This window comes from Notechis scutatus, chromosome 1, assembly GCF_049901735.1.
Source record: "Notechis scutatus isolate UNSWTSFEM ecotype Mainland chromosome 1, rNotScu1.2, whole genome shotgun sequence".
NCBI classification, from domain to species: Eukaryota; Metazoa; Chordata; class Lepidosauria; order Squamata; family Elapidae; genus Notechis; species Notechis scutatus.
The window spans coordinates 104,011,684-104,031,292 of NC_142009.1; the positions used below are offsets into that span (position 1 = coordinate 104,011,684).

The 19,609-nt window shown below is 37.3% G+C and overlaps 1 protein-coding gene across 8 annotated transcripts in view; it reads left to right on the forward strand.

The window, feature by feature from the left end:
- FYN (FYN proto-oncogene, Src family tyrosine kinase) overlaps positions 1–19,609 on the forward strand; it is a 137,459-nt gene that overhangs the window by 72,554 nt on the left and 45,296 nt on the right. For 4 of the 8 annotated variants that reach the window (XM_026666694.2, XM_026666695.2, XM_087942162.1 and 1 more), the window contains exon 3: positions 18,589–18,666. The exons of 3 other annotated variants lie outside the window; for them this stretch is intronic. The gene's annotated coding sequence lies outside the window, so the exon portion shown is untranslated. The remainder of the gene's footprint in view (positions 1–18,588; positions 18,667–19,609) is intronic. One more of the 8 variants, XM_087942117.1, reaches the window with a different exon arrangement.

Here is a 19,609-nt window from a genome sequence, read left to right on the forward strand (position 1 = left end):
TACAGACACAAAATTCAATTTCATGCTCATTTTTATATTCTATTCATATCTTATTACCATTTTATATTTTCTACATAGTTTTTCCCCTCTTTTAATTTTCTCAACTTTGTTTTAATTATCTCAATTGAAATAATTATATTTATACTTTTGTCTGTCCTGTTACAATTTCACATTATCTTTTCTTATTAAGCAAATTTTTCCCTGTAGTTACCAATTAGAGTATGACACCTTTATATCCTTTAATTTTATCCATTCAAGCTCTTATTTAAGCTTCAGTGTGTAGCTTTAAGATTATAGCATTCAATATAATACATAACTTCCAATCGAATTCTGCTTGGTACATTCTTAAAATAGACAATATATTCTTAAAAAGAAAAAATTATATATATATGTAAATAGAACACATTCCATTCCAATTCAATTCTATCATTAATATGCATTAAAATCTTAACATCTTTAATATTTCTTTTCAATTAAATATCATACTTCCTTGGGAACACTTATAAACTTTCCATAGTTAATTCTTTTTTTCCATATTTCTCACTTATATTTTTATAAATCATTACTAATAATTAAAAATGTTCCCTTTTAATTATCTCAATCATTTTAATTCATTTATTTATTAACAAACATCCCACTGCATTACAATAAATATTTTATCCATCATCATATTTTCTAAAGTTATTTCTATTTGTAATATAACAAAGCTATCTTATGTACCTTTGCAGAATCCCTTTTACAATTAAATTTTCACCCATTATCTCCAAACAAACTTATGGTTACAATCCTTATATCTTTTCCCTGTTTCTTCATTTCTTGTTTCCATTTTTGTTGCCAAACAAGATTGCTGTTAAATGAGTTTTACCCCATTTTACGACCCTTCTTGCCATAGTTGTTAAGTGAATCACTGCAGCTGTAAGTTAATAACATGGTTGTTAAGTGAATCTGGCTTCCCCATTGACTTTGCTTATCAGAAGGTTGCAAAAAGTGATCACCTGACCCAGGGACATTTCAACCATCATAAATATGAGCCACTTTCCCAAGCATACAAACGTTGATCACATGACCATGGGGGTGCTACAACAGTCATAAGTGTGAAAAAGAAGTCACTTTTTTCAGTGCCATTATAACTTTGAGTGGTCACTAAAAGGATTGTTGTAAGTAGAGGATTACCAGTAAGCAGCAGGATTTTAAAAGATTACTGCTCAAGGTTAATTAAGTTGGACTAGAAGACCTCCAAAGTCCCTTGCAGCCCCATGATTCTCCCATGAGCTGTTCAGAGCATCCAGAAGTGGGAGGTAGTTCAGTCTCTTCTGGAAAGGCTGGGCTTAAAACTCCGGGACGCTCCTCCTCCTCCACGGGACACCTCCCCAGCGTCCCCCAGTTTTAACTCAGCCTTCGTGGTAAGAGGTTGTGCACTCCCTGACTGGAACGGTTTTCTGATTCAGCTAGTCAAAATTCAGGTTTGCTCTTGGGTTAATTCGGCTTGTAAATATTTCCCCAATTAATTTGGCGATTTCAAGGCTTGTGGCTCTATTGGGTCATCCCACCGATCAGTTTGAGAGCAGTTCTTTGTGGCTGGTGGATCCTGCCACTTCGCAGGCAGCCTGAGACAGCCGCTTCAGGCAATTAGTTTATCTAATCCCCCGATCGTCTTATCTCGTCTTATCTCTGTGATCTTGGCGGAGCGCTCGCAGCCGCGGCTCACTTCTCCTTGCCATTTCGACTGACAGGATCATTTATCTGACAATTTAGAGAGTCAGCAGCAGCGGCTCGTTAAACTGCTCAGGCAATTAACATCGGAGATTCTGCCTTCCCGCCATTTTCAACGCCTGGCTTCAAGTTTGCGCCTAAATACCACAGGCGCCATTCCCCGCTGGTTTCCCTTCTTGGGGATCGGGGCAAGTACCTTCCCACTCCACTTCCCTGGATAAGCAGGCTAGTACTTAAACAGGAATTTTTTTCCTTTTGCAATTCCTTTTGGATCATTATATTGGAGTGAAGCCACAAGTGCCATTTCAAACAGCGGGACGTTTTTGACAGGAAAGGATCCATCCAGGCCCTGTATAGCTGGTTTCCCTTGTTGGGGACCAGGGATCCAAAATATTTCTTGCTTGGAGCGCTTGGGAGTTTTCCTTGTTGGGGACCCTCAGATACTGTTTCCCATATACAGTTTTACATGTAGATATAGGCGTGTGTGTGTGTGTGTGTGTGTGTATGTGTGTGTGTATATATATACATATACATATACATATACATACATACATACATACATACATTTTTTTCTATACATATACATATCTTTGGTTACATATAGCACTGATGAGTTCATTCATCATACATATAGCTGAGAAGCATATATATATATAGCCTGAAGATATATGAGACTTATATATATATACCTGAATAACAAGATCACACACACACACACACACACACACATACATACATATATATATATATATATACACACACACACACACACACACACATACATACATACATACATATATATTCTTAAGTTTTCGCGGGTACTTACATGTATGGTATTCGGCTTTGTTCGGGTATTTTCCCACGTCATTATAGTTGTGCTTTTAAAGTTGTAGCAATGTTTCGGCAGAATCTCATCTGCCATCATCAGGCTTCTGTATTGTGTTCGTCTGTGAGTCAGACTTTTACAGTTGTTTCAGTTTTAAATTTGGGGCTAACCTACTGCTGTGCCAAAATGGTTTTTTCTTCATCCTGATTGGTTGGGAGTCTTGGTCTGTGTTTATTGGTCTTGGAGTTTGCTGTGTTCTGCTTGATTGGTGTTTCTAATATCTTTTGTTTGTTTTGTGGCTTTTTTTGTGTCTTGATTGGCTGGCAACATTGTGTTCCTGTATTGGAGGCTTTTAGTGCAGCTTGGCTCCAAGTAAATGGACGGCTATCATTTGTTAGGAAGCTAGGTTTCATCTGAGTGCCTAGTTGGGGTGTGTTTGAGCTGGAGGTATCAGTGGGGATCTGTTTGTGCCCAGGTGTTTGCCTGGCTAGTGGTGTGGAGATTTTTTTGTTTGTGAGTGCAGGCTTCCAAATAATTGACAGTCTGGTGGAATCATCTCTTCCACAGGTCATAGCATCAACTTCAATGGCACCAAAACCCTAGCCATTATAGAAAACCCCAGCCACAGAATTATCAGAGAAGCCATAGAGATTGAAAAAAGACCTGAAAGCATGAATAGAAGAGATGATTCCACACACAAAACTTTTACCCAAAATCAGGCAAAGCAGGCAGATTGAGTTGCTCACAGAATCACAGATTCATTCAGAGATCTATCTATCTGCCATTGGCTAGCTCAGTCTGTCACATAAAATTTGCTTGCAAGCAAACTCATAATCAGGCAAAGCAGGCAGATTGAGTTGCTCACAGGATCATTCAGTGATCTATCTATCTGCCATCGGCTAGCTCAGTCTCTCAAATGTGCTTGCCGTGAATCTGCACTGAATTTGCTTGCAAGCAAACCTTCAGTCCTAAGGGAGGTTCGGCTGTGCTGAGCCGAAGATCTAACGACTAGCTAGAAAGCAAGAAATCCAACCATTTCCTCCTTCCTAGCTAATCTAAATCTCCCAGCACAGCAGAACAGATGATGGTTGGAAAAAGTAAAAATAGCAATTTAGCAGGCAAGTTTACCGGGTAAGGAGTGAGTGGGTGGGGAGGGTTCCCATGGGCCATGTGGGCGGCGCAGCCTTGTATTTCTGCGCAGCCTGGATTAATTGCTTTGTGGGTGTGCTCTGTGGGTGAGATTTCTCTGAGGCCCACCAAAATTTTCTCATGGCCCACCGGTTGGCGCCCGCTGCTTTATTTCATCTGTCCTTCCAGCATTTTGAAAAGGTTCAGATATGCCTTTCAGGCTCTTAGGAATACTGATGTAAAGTGCACACTGTCATTTCAATGTTAGCATCCTCAGTGAATGTAAAAGTTATAGTAACTATACAAAATTTTTGATCCTGTTTTGGAGAATGGAGAAGACTCTCCATTCTGTATTAAGTCTCTGAGTGCATTCGAAAGAAACTCAATATCTATGTTGTTATATCTAACTAAGATAGCCTGAGCTAGTGCAGTGTTTAATGTCCTTCAACTGTTATTCACTGCCACCATCCTCTTTTCTTTCCTTCAATCAGGGTGATAGGAACCAGCCAAAAAAATTCAACACAAAAAATACCCTGTCTGCCATTTTTTGCTACTTGAGAAATAGGAGAGGATCTTAGGCCAAGGATGTCAAGCTCAATTTCATTGAGGGCCACATCATCCGGGTTGTGTTTGACCTTGGGGGAGGCAGAGACCCCCGTGGCCAGATCTAAGCACCCCACGGGCCAGCCTTGAGTTTGACATCCTTCTCTTACGTCATTATCTGATACTCAGTCCCAATAAGGCCCAATTGAAATACAGGTAGTCCTTGATTTATGATTGTTCATTTGTCAACTGTTCTAAGTTATGACAGCACTGAAAAAAGTGATTCACAACTGGCTCTTGTACTTATCATCTTAGCACCCCCAAAGTCTCATGTTCAAATTTTGGATACTTGGCTACCGGCATTTACAAAGTTTGTAATGTTACTTAATTGCCATTTGTGACTTCCCAGCTGGCTTCTGACAAGCAAAATCAATGGGGGAAGCCAGATTCACTTAGCAACCATGTGGTTCACTTAACAACCATGGCTGTAAAGCCCATAAAATTGAGTGTGACTCACATCCTCACTTCATGGCAGAAGTTCTGATCCTAGTTGTAGTTATACATTGAGGATTACCTGTCTATTAGCAAATTAAAAATCCAGACATAAAATAGCAATTAACATATTAACATTGATTTAGTTATATAAGGAACACACAACAGCAGTAAAAATGGACAGATGCTAGACTTAAAGAAAAACAATTAGGATTCACCAAACAAAAAAAAAACATTGGGACCATTAAGCCTCACAGAAAAATAGATTTGAAGGAAGCCAGTAATTTGTCTTGAGCACATGTGTAATATAATCAAACTCTTAATGCTATTTTAAGCTCTTAATGTACCGGCACTCTGGATTAGATGAAATCTTTCCTGAGTTTTAAAAGATTTTATGCCATAAGATTCTTTTCCTTCCCTGCAGCCATGTGCTGTTGGATATTACAAAAAAAAAAGGCCTCTAGCAAACTTGTCCTTTGCTATTTAGTTTGAGAAAGAAAGAGTTGACTGTGAGTATGATCTAATACTGCTAGAAATGCTTCCAATTGGGAAGTCTTGCAGAACATCTTACAGTGAGCGCAATCCTTCTCAAAGTGTTCAAGCAGCTGTAACCCCTGGAAAGCTCACAGGGCAGCTTCAGAGATTGTCCTCAGCTGTTTGCACATTTGCTGCATGCACACTTGCCTCCCTGGCATATACATGCAGACAGCTGAGGACAACCTTTGAAACATCTATGCAAGCCTTTAAATAGCTTGGCTGCTCCATACATTGCAGAGGACTGCACACTTTAGTCATGCTAAATAACTATGGGGATTCTCAGTCATCCAGGTCATGGTTGTCCCAAAGCTGCTTTTTCAAGAGGCAATTGGACTTTCTTGTTTTTCTTTGAAGACGTTTCACTTCTCATCCAAGAAGCTTCTTCAGCTCTGACTGGCTGGTGAGGAATAGAAGGATTTACACTCCTTGCAGACAGCTAATCATTTGCATTCTTTTTAGAGAGTCATTGAGACCACTTGCAGGTTTATCTGTGTCCTCAGGATCACCTGAGTAGTGCAAATAGGTATGGAGACTTCTTGGAACTGCTGAAAGGGTTAGTGTTAGGTTAGGGTTTTCTGTCTTCAAAAGAATGGCCTTTGTCTTTTAAATATGGATGGACTGCTGAGTCTTGTCCTGTTGGGTTGGTTCTCCTATGTTATGCCATGCATTTTTATGAAGTGGCTGTTTTGTTTCCCCAATGTACAGATCCGCACATATCTCACTGCATTGTATTGCATATACCACATTGCTCACTTTGTATCTAGGTGTTTCATCCTTGGTGTGGACAAGCTTCTGCCTTAGTGTATTCTTGGGTTTAAAGTATGGACATATGTTGTGTTGGCTGAAGATCCTCCTGAGCTTTAGTCATGCTAAAGATGCTTTACAGAGCTTGCCTTTTACAGATTTTACACAGTCACGCTACACATGGGCCATAGGCATGTCTCCCCCTCTACCAAAGGAAACATGATGCCCACTCAATTAGAGTTTCTTTGAACACATCAAAGCCTATAGCAGCCTTCTCTAAAACTGGCCAGATATGTTGGGAGGAATTCCTAGCCAAGGATCCTACTGGCTGGCAGTTGTTGGGAGTTGCACTTCCAATTCTTTGGAGGGATTATTGCTTTATTGATTGATAAAACATTACATTTATTCACATTCCCTCTCCTGTGTATGAGTAGTCATCCTTACATATTTCATACAGAGACAAAATAAATAGCTTGCATTTTAAAAAAAAAAGATATTCCCAGTACTTTTTGGCAAACATTCATCATACTTTACCTTGAAGTAACCATTTATGAATAACTATGAGGAGGAAGGCAATTTGGAATTTGGCAAATATGTTAACTTACATAGGGTGATGTGGTGGGTTTACTTCCTTTTTTTCATGCATAAATGTACCGTGAGCATTACTTTGTAGCATGCAACATAAGGCTAATTTGCTTCAATTGAATCAAAAGGATCCCACATCCTTCCTGTGCCCTTCAAAGAATTATAAAAGCCTATTCAGTAAAAGAACAGATGCACAAGTATGTATCATTTATCATCAGGGATGGCATAATGATACTGAACAAACCCAAGAAAAAAGTGCCTATGCAGAAGATAAGGAGAGATGGACACCCTATTTCTTTTTTCTGCAGCAACTGCATTCCGCTTTTTAAGTGTAATGAATAAGGTATTATTACTGTCAAGGAGAGGAAACATGTTTCTTTTTGTAAGTTTTAAACGTTTTTTTTTTATAAATACTATTTGAAGGATTTTTAAAAATGCATGTTAAAAATAAAAACAAATTGTAAAACCCAACACCTCAGACTACCGTGTTTCTCATATAATAAGGCCAGGTCTTTTTTTTTTTTTTGAGCCCCGAAAAAATGGCTAGGCTGTCTTTTCGGGGGTGACTTAATTTCCCCCCTTGCATCTTCGGGCGGGCGGGCAGCAATGGCTTGGATGTTGACCTCGGCGTTGGTGGGGCACTTCATATTGGGGTCAACGCAGGCAGCACCATATCCGGGTGTGCAACAAAAGTACTTCCTAACGGCAAGCCCCCCCACCATTCCCACCATTTCGCATGTTTTAATATAGGCCTTAATTTGGGGGGAGGGGCTTAATTTCATTTCATGCCTATAAAACATGCTGGGACTTCCTATTGGGGGAGGCCATATTGTTGGAGAAACAGGGTATTAAATCTCAGTGGTTAAATTGTTGCCTGTGCTTAAGTGTTTTTTTTTTGAAGGTGTCAACTATAGTGGTGCTTAAATTTGTGAATCCTTTTGATGTCCAATGTTTCCGCATAAATATGACATAAAATGTTATATGTTTTCCTGAAACTAAATAAAGAAGAACCCAATTAAATAAATGATTCAAGAAAATTATACTTGTTGAGGAAAAAGCTACATATTTGCATATGGAAGGAGTACTCCTTGCACTGATGATGTTACTTAGTTTGGTAATGAAACATCTGCAAGAAAACAACCAAGCTAGGAGAGCACCAAGGAAGCCTGAAGCCTGGGGATACGCCAGAAAGCAAGAGAATGCAAGAGAATGCTATGTGGACAGATGAGACCAAAATAGAACTTTTTAGATTGAATGCAAAGTTGCAGACAGGCATGTTCCGGTACACTAAAAGCAACTTTTTTGGAATTGAATCCGAAACATTGCCAGCTCTGCTTTTTAATATTCAAAATAGTGTCCATAAATATAATAACAACTTAAGAAAGATATTTGAAATTGTAATAAAATTCTCAGTATTACAGGAAGGTATATAATACCAATGTCACAGGGTCAGTAGATGATTTTGTAGGATAATGATGTAAGTATATTTTTAAGACTCAATTCAGAAAAGTTGTGACACATGTGATTTTGTGAAATGTGTGCTTTAATTTTATTAAAATAAAATCACATGAAAAGGCAACAGCTATAAGATCTATAAAACTTGCTGCTCCTTTTTCCCCTCCTCCAGAAGAACGTCTAGTGATACCTGCCATAAATATCTTCCAAAGAAAAATTATTTTGCTGTTATGTATGGTGTGGAGATCTTCAGATTGGGGAAAATGACTAAATTGGAAGTAATTAAAAATAAATGTAATGTATCCTCCTGGATTTCCCACTAAGCTCTGGCAAGAATGTAGGCAGATCTTTCCATATTACACACTATCACAGAATCAAGGCATTAGTATCAAACTAATATTTTATGAAATATTAGTTTCCATTTACTTCGTACGCTGTTTGACTTCCAATGACAGTGCCTTCTTTTATATGGTGGATATACTGGAATTGTGCTTATTTAAATAGCGCTGTAGAGAAAACCTTAAAATTTATACTGCTGGGATTGGGATTGTTTGTAATATTTCAATAGTTACTGTTGGTAGAACAAGTGTACAGCTCAAGCTATAATGTTAATTTAAAGGAAGGATTGTCCTCAGTTTTCAGCAGAATGTTCAGAATGGCTCTGTGTGATTAAATTGCATGGAGGGATATCAGCATGTTTACAGATTCTGATCAACCGTTGCTTGAGAAAGCTTTAATTGAACTTCACATTCAATCAATACCTTCAGCAGCACATTGGTATGTGGGTGGTACAGAGAGATACTGATAATGGAATGCCTCTGTATTGGTGAATCATTTCATGTGAAACATTTAACTCATTACATGCTGAAGTGTAAATTACATAAGGTTAATGTTTTGCTGGATCTGGGATCCATCAAATAATCTTTTTTTTTCCTGGCGGATTTAGATCTCAAAATAAAAACGATCAGCACTAGATCATTAAAAATTAGGGCAAATAACGATAAAGGAGATGAATTGTTTTAAAAATAGGTTGTCCTCGCCTTATGACCATAATCTCCATCATATATTGTGATGGTCATCAGTCCAGGTATTCCACATGACCAGACTCAATTTTGTGACTTTTTTTGTGGCAGTTATTAAATTAATGCTCCAGTGATTAAGCAAATTGATCTATTTCAGTGGAAGTTGTTTGCTGAAAACCAGCCAAAAAATATCATAAATCATAATAATGTGATCACAAAATGCTGGAACTCGCCATAAGTTGCCAAGCATGAAATGTGACCATGGAGGGTGGGTAGGTGTGTATCTATCAGAACTCTGGAACTAGTTGGGGGGTAGCTCCGTGATAATTTGGAATGATCTTTAAGTGAGGACTATCTATAATACACTGCTCAAAAAAATAAAGGGAACACTTAAACAACACAATGTAACTCCAAGTCAATCACACTTCTGTGAAATCAAACTGTCCACTTAGGTAGCAACACTGATTGACAATCAATTTCACATGCTGTTGTGCAAATGGAATAGGCAACAGGTGAAAAGCATAGGCAGTTAGCAAGACATCCCCAACAAAGGAGTGGTTCTGCAGTTGGTGACCACAGACCACTTCTCAGTTCCTATGCTTTCTGGCTGATGGTTTGGTCACTTTTGAATGCTGGCGGTGCTTTCACTCTAGTGGTAGCATGAGATGGAGTTGACAACCCACACAAGTGGCTCAGGTAGTGCAGCTCATCCAGGATGTCACATCAATGCGAGCTGTGGCAAGAAGGTTTGCTGTGTCTGTCAGCGTAGTGTCCAGAGCATGGAGGTGCTACCAGGAGACAGGCCAGTACATCAGGAGACATGGAGGAGGCCGTAGGAGGGCAACAACCCAGCATCAGGACCGCTACCTCCACCTTTGTGCAAGGAGGGACAGGAGGAGCACTGCCAGAGCCCAGCAAAATGACCTCCAGCAGGCCACAAATGTGCATGTGGCTGCTCAAATGGTCAGAAACAGACTCCATGAGGGTGGTATGAGGGCCCGACGTCCACAGGTGGGGGTTGTGCTTACAGCCCAACACCGTGCAGGACGTTTGGCATTTGCCAGAGAACACCAAGATTGGCAAATTCACCATTGGCGCCCTGTGCTCTTCACAGATGAAAGCAGGTTCACACTGAGCACATGTGACAGATGTGACAGGGTCTGGAGACACCGTGGAGAACGTTCTGCTGCCTGCAACATCCTCCAGTATGACCGGTTTGGCAGTGGGTCAGTAATGGTGTGGGGTGGCATTTCTTTAGGGGGCCGCACAGCCCTACATGTGCATGCCAGAGGTAGCCTAACTGTCATTAGGTACTGAGATGAGATCCTCATACCCCTTGTGAGACCATATGCTGGTGCGGTTGGCCCTGGGTTGCTCCTAATGCATGACAATGCTAGACCTCATGTGGCTGGAGTGTGTCAGCAGTTCCTGCAAGACGAAGGCATTGATGCTATGGACTGGCCCGCCCGTTCCCCAGACCTGAATCCAATTGAGCACATCTGGAACATCATGTCTCGCTCCATCCACCAACGCCACATTGCACCACAGACTGTCCAGGAGTTGGGGGATGCTTTAGTCCAGGTGTGGGAGGAGATCCCTCAGGAGACCATCCGCCACCTCATCAGGAGCATGCCCAGGCATTGTAGGGAGGTCATACAGGCACGTGGGGACCACACACACTACTGAGCCTCATTTTGACTTGTTTTAAGGACATTACATCAAAGTTGGATGAGCCTGTAGTGTTTTTTTCCACTTTAATTTTGAGTGTAACTCCAAATCCAGACCTCCATGGGTTGCTAAATTTGATTTCCATTGATAATTTTTGTGTGATTTTTGTTGCCAGCACATTCAACTATGTAATGAACAAAGTATTTAATAAGAATATTTCATTCATTCAGATCTAGGATGTCTTATTTTTGTGTTCCCTTTATTTTTTTAAGCAGTGTATATTTCTTGCCACTGTACAGTATGTATTTATACATGAAGGCATTGTTGGTGTAGCTATCTGAAAGTTTTATGAATTTTAAATGTAGACTTGTGGCTGAAATATGTCTTTTGCTAAATCGTTTGGTTGTTATAAATGCAATGAATATAGTATAATTTAGTATAATCCTACATAATGCCTTCCCAATTGTGCCAATAATGGTTTTTAAAGTAAAAAGATTCTTACTGGAATCCTGAAATAAAACAACCACCAAAATTTGGAAAAGTGGGAGGTGAGAGATTCTCTTTGTTGCCAAACTAGGTTTATTCGAATAAAACTATTGACTCATTTGTCGGAACAAAGCTGAAAAAAACAATAACGTTTGCATTCTAGCTCTTGCTTCCTAATAAAGCCATTATAATATAATGGACATATTATATAATTATAATAATATTATAGACTTTCAAAATGTCACCTGAATACAGATGGTATTTTGTACTACAGTACAGATACCTGTACAATTCAGTAAGTAATTTCACATTCCAGTTTGTATGCTGGCTGCAGTGGGGAAAAAAAACACGCCGAAATTGTCTTCTTAAAGGTTCATATAACCTTGCCTTGTTCATTGTTGTATGGAACATTTAAAAATCATAAATTATTTATGTAAAATAGTAGAAAGGTCAGGTAATCTTGAATAGCTTTCTTTTGTTTCAATGTGATATGCTTTTTATCGGAATTTTCAAACTGTGGTTCCTGTTCCATGTAAACTGTACTGAGATATTTATCTCTGGCATTTCTCACTAAATAATCAAGTCTGCTAATCTTCAAGAAAAAAAAAAAGATTTCATTTGATTTCTATGTGCATAAATTCAATCATTTTAAAAGATGAAAATCGTGGGGGAAAGCTTTTAAGTTGATCTAATTTGCACCTAATTTGCTTTCTATGTGGCTTTTCCTGCTGCTTTCTGTTTGGATCAGGAATACGTTTAGTTTTGGATTGTTGTTTGGATGAGGACTGGGGTGATTGTTGCTTTGTCTTTTTGACTTATAGAGACCCATAATTTATCACTACCAAAAGTAATTTAAATGAAGAAAGGCAAAAGGAGTTTTCTACTTAACCAAGCAAGCAAGCAACAAAGCAGTCCAAAGCAATATATCCTTAGCCTCACAGAGAACCAAGATTTTAAATTTAACCTATTGCAATGCCAAGGAGAACTTTATATATTGATTTTAAGTAGCTAGATATATTCTTCCTGAGAATAAGAAAGCAAATCAAAGTCCTAATGATGTATTTATGTTTATGATTCTACCTGGTTTAATTCCCATGTAGTAATAATGCTGGAAAGAAATTATTTCTATTTAGCTTTGCAAATTTGTGTTGAATATTGGTGCTTTGAAAATGTTTTTTTTAGTTTATCTTGTAAGTATATTATAGTGTTGTTTGTACACAATGCTTTTTAAAAAAATATTGTAATATAGTTAAATTAGCTTTATAAAATAAAAGAGACATTTTTGCAGTGAGAAGCAACGTAAACACACTTCTATTAAAATACTGTATATCAATAATAGTATATAAATAAAAGTGTTGCCACTTACATAGTTATGCAGTTATATAGTGTTGCCACCCACATGTAGTTTCAGATTCTTTCAAGGCCTAATTAATTTTTATTTATTAAATTTGTTTGTTGCCCACCACAAGTTCTTCTAAATAATTTTCTTTACAAATAAGTACTTAACCATTGACATATATTTCATTGAAATGTTTTGTATTTAATTCCAGCAACTGAAACCTATAACTCAGCTTCTAGATAAAGTTCATTTTCATTTACTTAGATTATTGTATTTTGGGAGATTTAGTCCAGAAATAAAAATAAGTTATAGATAACAGATGCATCAGGTCAGATAAATCTCATTCTCTCCCATCTCAGCCATTATCCATTCATGTTCATTGACAGGACTCTAGTCCGTGGTTGTGGTCCTACATTACAAAAACAAAGCTTCTATTGTGCTTTGAAGCACATCAACGCTGTTTCAGGAAATCTACAGTTTACACAGAGGTTCTGATAGGGCGGCAAATTTCTGGTGGGTCCAATCCCATTTGAAGAGTGAGAACCCTATTAGGTTGCACCCTGGGTTGTCCTCTTCTCTCTCTCTCTCTCCAGGCATAGCAGGAAGGAAAGCCAGGAACACTGTCATTATCTTGCAGATGTTTGGGGCATTTCATCTCTTGAAATCCCCTGATATTCTCTCCTAAAATGGGAGTTGTCCTCTCCTGCTTTCGTATTTCAGTGGCATCCATATAAATCCTAGAATGGCTGTTGATTCAATAGAAGTTGTGCTCTAATCTAAATTGGTTTTTGGAGATATGAAGTGCTAACAGTTAAATTTAGCTGGGGGGAGGGGTAGTAAACTAAGGGAGTGTTAGAGGCCTGAAAACTAATAGTCCTGATTATGAAGAATTCCCCACTAAAATGCAAAGTTGTGATTATCAATCATATTGTAATGGGTGTAATCTCTGCATTTATTAGCATTTCAGTTAAAATAAAACATTGCAACATCTGAACTGGAAAACCTTATCACCCTAGAAGCAAATAATGAGGACTTAAATTTAAACCATTGTGTACCAATTTTGTGATTTGACAGTATACTATACCGTTATTTGACAATTTAATATTATACTTCAAATATTTCCTATATAAAATAGTTGTAGGGTATCAGAAACTGGAGATTTGTAAGGTGTGAATGAGTGCTAGGAAAATTATTTTAATAGTTGCACTCTTGCACAGTCAATTTGGTTACCCAGACAAATTTGTATAAGGCAAACAATATTAACACAAGAGTTTAAATTGCCTAAGTGTAAAAAAGATTGATAGCTAAGCTTTTGGTCCATTAAATTGGTTTGTTGTTGTGTTTTGAAATAAAATTTTACTGTAGATATGTTGATATCATTAAATTTTTACTTAAATATTTTTGTTCTTGCCAAGCCTGTAACTCACATGTTGTCGCTGGTAATATAGAAGCAAATTATTTTATAAATATAAATGCTCTTATACAATGCAGTACTGTTATCCATAGAATAAAGTCAGTCAGCATTATAGTCAGATGAGTTTTTAGGACAGACCAATCTTTTGTAAGTGTAACTTATGGCGATCAGCAGATTCCTATACTGCAGAAGAACTCTTTCTGGGGAATTTTAAAACAATATCTTGATTAATTAAACCAGTCATTAATAAATTAGTTATTAAATAGAAAGCAGTAATACATTTTCTGATTATAGGAACATTATTTAAGTGTAAAGAAGCATGAACAGATTTCCTGTTATCTCACGCACGCCCCCTGGAAACTCCATTTCTTTCTGTCACTACCAGAATTTTAATCTCATTATTGAGTGAGTCACTCTATTTGCAGGACTTCTCTTGTAAATCAGCTCGACAGTATTGTTAGCAGTGAAATTTGCCCCTAGGATGAGCACTATCTATTTCAGTGTTTCAGAAAAAGCTATGGCTGCCAGTCAATTAAATTAACCACACATGAAAACAAATAATATTTGCATGTTCATTTGCATATGAATAAAACAAAGTCTCTGAAAAGTTAGTGTGCAGCATCTCTAGCAGGATATGTTCCTGGTAAGATTATGCCTTCTACATGTAGCAAGATGGGCAACATTCTCATTATTGGGAGCTGTACTTTTTTTTAAAAAAAGTTGTAGGATCTTGTGGCTGGCAGTTTCCTGTCCCTGGGCTGGGTAGGGCCAGAGTTTCAGCCTTTTTCTGTATTTTGATTATCCCCAAATAAGAAAATAATCAGTGGTTGGGGAACAGCTTCAAGAATTTTTAAGAGATAACTTAGAAGTCTTCAAAATATCACAGTACATCTTGAGAGCTCTGAAGGGACAAGCTGGCAACAAGAGCTAGGAATTACAGATATCTGCATAAAAAAGAAATAAGTGTTGGAGGTTAACTCCAAGGAACTCTTTGGAGCTCAGTATTATGTTACTCATTCCTTTAAATTAAATTACTTTAAATGTTCCTTTCTTTAAATTTGTATGCTTTCTTTGGTTAAACAGTAGCCTTGAAGGGTCCAAAATTCAATTTATAGTATTATGAGGGATAAAATTCCCTTTCTTGAAGTGACCCCTTGACATTTAATTGGGCTATATTATGGCAGCTTCTTTTGCCAGGTTGGTGTATCTTTAAACCCTTTTTGCACTTTTTAAACATTTTGTTTCCTGCCCAACTGTTTTCCTGTATTATTTCACCGAGCTCCATCTTCAATACAGGTTATTACATTTGGTTTGTTTTTTGCAATATAGTGGCAGGAATGGAACTCCTGTGAATATACAAGAATCTGGACCTTCATTTACCTTTTTGTACTCTATCTAGTCCTTGGTTAGCGACCACTCATTCAGCAACTATTCAAAGTTACGATTGTACTGAACAAGGAGACTTTTCAAAGTTGCAGCTGTTGCAGCATCCCTGCAATCATGTGATTCCAATTTGGGCACTTTATAACTGGTGCATATTTTTGATAGTTCTGAAATCACATGATCATCATTTGCAACCTTCACTGCCAGCTTCTGACAAGCAGAGTCAGTGAGGAAGCAGACAAGAAGTTGCAAGTTGCAGTCCCATAATATGATTAATGATTGCAACCGGAGTTGCTGTAATTGCCAGCATAAGTCGATGTGGTCACATGATTTTTTGTTTTATAACCCTGGTGCTTTGCAATTTCCTTTCCAGTTTCAATCACATTAACTAAGACTATTTGTATAAGATATTCCTTTTAGTTCCTAAAATAAATAAAAGTATATTCCTACTATGGTAAGCTGATCAGTAAAAGAAAAATAGAAATGTGTGCAGCAGCATTAGTTTTAAATTAAATTTAAAATTGGTAAGTATAGCAATAATACTAAAAAGAGAAAACAAATTGGGAGGAAAACAGAAGAAAAAGTCCGGAAATTATGTGATAGAAGAACAACAATGAAAGTAATAAAGAATTCAGAAAAAAATGATAATGAACACTTAACCGAAACCAGTATATTTTACCCACATTCTTCATCTTGAGAAGACTTTGACTTGTGATGGAATGTTTGACTAAATTTTTGGTCATCTTAATGTTCTCCACCCCTTGCCAGGAAAAAGTTCTGGTGAATTTGGAAGACAGCTAAATTGTTTTTGTCCATTTTCATTTCTCATAATAAAAGCATTCCTCACTTATGGAGGCTGCTTTACTACAATCTTCCACAGTACTGTTGTTATCTAACTGTTTTGGGGGGAAGAATATTACTGACAAAAATGTCCAGTCCATTATGGTACATTGTCTACAAACAGTAGAGGTATCAGAAGATGATTGCTTTAGGGAAAATATATATCTGCAATAGTGCACCCAGTAAGAGTCATTTTGATTTTTAGAGCATTAGAAAATATGAAATATAGAAATCAGGAAAATGGTTTTTAAGAAACATTTAATGTCCTTTCCCAAAAGCATGAAACGTAGTAGAAATGAGTATCTTTTGAAATATTCTTTAAAAATCCAAATTTAATATATCAAAATGGGCAAAACTTCTGAGACAATGTACAGTATTATAGTTGTTTACAGTGAACAATGAAGTCATCTGATCGATATTTCTGCTTCAAATCAAAGCAATGTTGTTACTTAAGTGAATTTGCTACTGAACTCACAACAGTTAATATTCCACTATTATAAAATCGGTATTTTATTCAAATCCAAATAAAAATTAAAAAAAATCTAGGGGAAAAAATAAAATATAATTGGGAGATCCCTCAGTTTATAAATTTGTTTCTATCTCACATAAGCAAAAATACAAACAGTCTATGATTTTGGTTTAGTTTTGTTGAGCAGTTATTCTTGTCAATGCTATTCCACCAAATTAAACCCATTTTTCCCTTGTGTGAAACTGGAACAAAACACATGAAAAATAATTCCTAATGAAAAAGGGGGTGGGGGAGTGGAAGAATCCTTACCACTCGTGGAAATGTTTGGCAGTGAAACTACTGCACAAATCAAGAAAAGCAGCCATGTGGCCTTTTGTTAAGATCATGGAGGTAGGCCGAATGGAGAGGGTTTTTTTAATCACGCCTGTTCAAACAGCCACTTTGTGCTAATGTGTTTTCTTATGGATTTGCCAGGTGACCTCTGATTCGCAGGCACCCAGCCAATTCCACCACAGTAACTGTTCCTTAAACAAGCATAGCAAGTGAAGTCAGTTTTTGCTACTACTTTCCAGATGGAACACTGATTTTTTTTTTGGGGGGTGTTTCAGCTTGTGGTGAATATATCCTAAATATAAACAAACAAAGTATCTCAGCGCAAGACTAAAGGTCTGTTCACAGAACACCAGAACTAAAATGATTGCTTTTGATGAGGTTTTGCAAGGTACTTTTTGTCTCTGTGTGTGCGTCACTCTTTATACTATGGAGTAGTAATTAGCTGTATAATGTAGGATAGTTTTGTAAGTAAGGATTTTAGGGTCTGAAGTTAATCCAGTTCATGATATACAATTAGTCCTGAGATTTACATGCAAAGGAGTAATCGTCGGGGCTTTTTCCTGATTTTTCTCCCAAAGTGAGGGAATGCAGCCAAAGCTGTTCCAACAACATTGTATTCATTCATTGCCAGTAAATATATGTAGATATGAAGAACCCATTCTAGGACTGAACTGCAATGAAGTGATAGGGACGACAGATCAGTAGCTTTACACAAAAGAGAGGCTAGTAAGAAGTGAAAAAAATAAGATGCATATTTCATGTAGCACCAGTAGTACTAGTAAAATGTTGAAAGGAAATTGTTTCTTTACAATTAAAAGATCGTTTGCATTTTTTAAGTAGATTGGGTTGATTAAAAGTAGTCACAGAAGCTAAGTTCAATATTACAGCGGTAATGTCCTAATACAGTAACTCATCATTCAGTGGTTTTGCATTCATCTCTATTGCTCATTTCTTCTAAATAAGATTTGACGACAACATGATCAAATGCTCTGTCTACTGTCTAGCCCAGAGGTCTCCAAACTTAAGACTTGTGGACTTCAAGCTATGTTGGCTGGAGAATTCTGGGAAATGAAGTTCACAAGTCTTAAAGTTGCCAAGTTTGGAGACCCCTGGTCTAGTCTCTAGTGCCTCTTAGCTTAGCTTACCTTTTGAGTCTGAGATATCAGGAACCCACTATCTAAGAGGATGTCACCTAACTACAACCTCTAGTGAAAAAGGACAGTGCCCTGACCAAAAGATATGGTACAGTATAAAAAGGGGTTTTGTTTCTAGTTGAGCCATGCTCTGAATCACACATAGTTCAATATTCAGAGTGTCTTGGATTTCTGGTCTTGGTTTTAGTTCCGAGTCCTAATTTATTCTTGGGCAGTGCCTCCTGGCTTGCCACTGACCATAATTAACTTCCAGCACTGTGAAATCAGTAGTAGGACGTAGCCCAGGTACGTATTCCCACTGTCATCTCAACTAAGCTTCCTGGTGAAGAAAGAGTGAAGAATTATCTTTCAGATTCAGGTATCATTGTATTTAATACATAATACGAATTTAGTACTAAGGAATAGTTGCTGCAAAGTCACTTGTCTTTCTTTTTTTTTTTCATTTTTCTATTTAAAGACAGAAAGGGAACTGAAGGTGGTTGGAAGAGCAACATAAAAGCAAAGGAGCAGTGGGCGGAAGCAAAACTCATTCAAGGTGAGCTGAACAAAATTAGCTACATTTTATTAACACCTTCAAGACTTTTCTTTGGAATAAGAAGCCAAATGGAATAGGTACAAATTATTATAATGAACACAAGAAATTGTCTTAGAAATAAAAAGAGTGCTCTGGGCTCAGAATGCAGAATGGTCTTAAACATTTTTTTAAAATAATTGAAAGGGTTTCTGCTGAGGTCTGTTTACTTACCATATTACAGTGGTTACTTTTTCAGGTAATTGAAATATTACAGTATGTTCTAATATTTCACTGATTTAAGTAATAGAGTGCATAAAGTTTTCTTGATTTTTATTTGGATGATAAAATGCATGTGCTGGATCAATCTCCAGAGTCCCCATAGGATATCATTTTAGTAGATCAGAAAGGATAAATACAAGGGAGTTATCATTTTATTTAATACATTAAACCATAATTAAATCTAAGTTTAAATCAAATGTAGCTTTTGTTCTTTCCCCTTAACCCACTTTTTAAAGTACAGCTGCTGCACATAGTTCATAGGTTCAGCAGGGTGTTCAAATGTATTGAGTTTATGATTCATAAATTCATTACTATTAATTTCAGTTACTACTATTCTATTCATACATCCAAAAGTTATTTCCAGAAAACAGCATCTAGTATATGATTTGTATATTTATTCCTTTTGAGTGAATTTCAACATTTGCAGATAAGCTAGATAGCAACAAAAAAGCTATATTGCATTAATTAATATCTGTGATGGATAATTGTGATCTATATTAAGTTTCTATATGCAGTATAAAATCTTGGTTATCATTCCAGTTGCTGGAATTGAGTATGGTTTTGTAGCTTAACAAAAAGGAGGACTAGCGGTGACATGATAGCAGTGTTCCGATATCTCAGCGGTTGCCACAAAGAAGAGTGGGAGGTCAACCTATTCTCCAAAGCACCTGACGGCGGGATAAGA